At 36.2% G+C, this 2,500-nt stretch overlaps 1 protein-coding gene across 1 annotated transcript in view; it reads left to right on the forward strand.

Annotated features, from left to right (window-relative positions):
- LOC137982366 (fibroblast growth factor receptor 3-like) overlaps positions 1-2,500 on the forward strand; it is a 42,345-nt gene that overhangs the window by 2,886 nt on the left and 36,959 nt on the right. The window lies entirely within an intron of this gene.

The raw sequence follows: 2,500 nt of genomic DNA on the forward strand, positions 1-2,500 counted from the left end.
ACTAATTTAGGAACAAAAGTGTGAACAAACATAAGCGATAGACATAATTCATCGTCGGCCGGTGACTTCACCATGGCTAATGATTATAATAATTAAGGAATTGAATACTTTTAAGTTTCATGTTAAACATGTTATTTTTAACACTAACTCCAAAAAGGTTGCATAATTTGCAAAACAGACAAGTTACGTGTTCTTAACAAGAACCATGCAAGACGATGAACACACATGCTGGAATTATTATCAACAAGATCGCAGAAAACAAAACTTAAAGTGCCCCTAACCCCAAAATGTTTTTTTCGCTAAAATGAATCTTTGCACCTGTTCGAAACGCATTGCGGCAATTTTTTCCTTTTTCTATCAAATTCTGCCATTCTATAGGCTTCGAAAGTTGCGAAAATCCAAGCATCTTTAGTTCACGACCGAGTCAGAAGGGGAATGGGTCTATTCCTGATGTGACGTCACAATCTACTTTGCATGCATGTTTACAAAGAGTTAATGCAATGTAGATCAGTTTGTGACGTCACATCAGGAATAGACCCATTCCCCTTCTGACTCGGTCGTGAACAAAAGATGCTTGGATTTTCGCAACTTTCGAAGCCTATAAAATGACAGAATTTGTTAGAAAAAGGAAAAAATTGCCGCAATGCGTTTCGAGCAAGTGCAAAGATTCATTTTAGCGAAAAAAACATTTTGGGGTTAGGGGCACTTTAACATACATTTACTTCGCTGTTGGGTTCTCTGTCATTTTGCTCACGATAAACAAACCAATGCCTAAAATTTTCTTTGAAAGCATGCAACAAACTGTACTTTGACTAAAATGTTAAGTCATAATTGGCAGTTCAAAAATGTTGCGATTATCTCGCCTAAAAAACAACTCAGATAACATCACACAACACTTGGGATTTCAAACACAAGAACTTAACTCCTCAAGCTGGACACAATCATTGAGAAAATGAAATCATTCGACTACAAAAATCGGAAAATAACAGCTTACCTTGACATTTGAGGAACTCTATCATTTCTCCATAGTGAGAAATGAGAATTTCTTTATGAAATAAGCTGTTCCCATGTTATTCCTGGTGTTTGTAATTTGCATATTCAAATTTTTTTCTGCATCCAGTTGGACCCTTTGTTCTATAATTACTCTGTGCATTCAAAGAAAAACAAGTGCATGCTAGTATGCAATGACGCTCTCTAGATACATATCTGAATAAGGCACTGACCATTTAAAGAGTGATGGGGTTTTTTAAGTTCCCATGATGCGTGGGTACTGACCAGTTAAAAGTGGTAAAGCTGCTTATCAAGCAAACTTTTTTTTCAGGCAATTCATCTGTCAGTACATGAGGGAGGTTTTCCACTCATAGATTCATGTGCTACACATTTAACAACATGCAATCGTTTGAGTTAAACCTCAGTGCTTGTATGGATTCTTTGGAAATAAGTATTCTACATGTAAGAGGCACAAGATTACAGTCACTCAGGATGGCTTTCACGACATGCATGTCTACCATGAGAATCAAAAATTTTAGACTTCTCTGTATTAATTATAATGAACACCAACAGCAATACCGGTACATCCTACATGTATTTTTAAGAGGAATGACACATAATGTTATAACATCAGGGATTCAAGTGCTCTATCCCTGGGTATGCAATACAGATATTCCGCAAAGATAGTGTCATAAATTAATATGTATTAGTATTAAAGCTGATAACTTTCCTTTACCATTGCAATAATTACATCTACTACATGTACCAGTTCATTTATTAAAAATATTTGCTATTCCAGTCGCCATGCTTGTACCAGCGCGCTCTACTGCATATGATTGTTCCTTGTGTGTAGGGGTTCACTGTAGGATGTCTGGAGTTTGGTCTGCAATCTCATCATTTCCAACAGAAGAGTTGATTCTTCATCACGTTTTCTTTTACCTTTATTCTTTGAAAATGCTACCAAAAAAGATGGAATTTCCATTTTAACCATTTCCCAAAATAATCCTTTGTCATTTACCTGATCATGCTTTTTTGCAAACTCCAGAATTTTAAATGCTAACAGTTCTACGTAATTAGTACAATGTATCTGAGAGCAAGGACTTTCAGAACTCAGGTCCCCAGGGTACTCACTTTTGTTAAAAAAAAACATCGAGAGAGCGACAGCAGAGTGATCTGAATAAATGTTTGGGAGTATTTTACACTCCTTCACATGGTCTTTTAGCTGCTTTGAAATGAGGAAGTCGTCAAGTCTACACTGTACATGTATTTTCATTGATGGGTTAGCCCATGTGAAGCCAGGTTGATGTGGATTCTTGAAATGCCAGTAATTGAGTGTAAATTGTGTTTTAATTAACCATTGAAGTTCTTTGAGAAAGGGTTTTTTTGCTGTCAATCGGTCCACCTCCTTTTTTGTCTAAAGTGCTTATAATTGTGCAGTTCAAATCACCTCCTAGCAAGAGATTGTTGTTAGGATATGGCCTTAGAAATTCTTTTGAAAAATCTCTGAGGA

The sequence above is a fragment of the Montipora foliosa genome, chromosome 13 (genome assembly GCF_036669935.1).
Source record: "Montipora foliosa isolate CH-2021 chromosome 13, ASM3666993v2, whole genome shotgun sequence".
NCBI classification, from domain to species: domain Eukaryota; kingdom Metazoa; phylum Cnidaria; class Anthozoa; order Scleractinia; family Acroporidae; genus Montipora; species Montipora foliosa.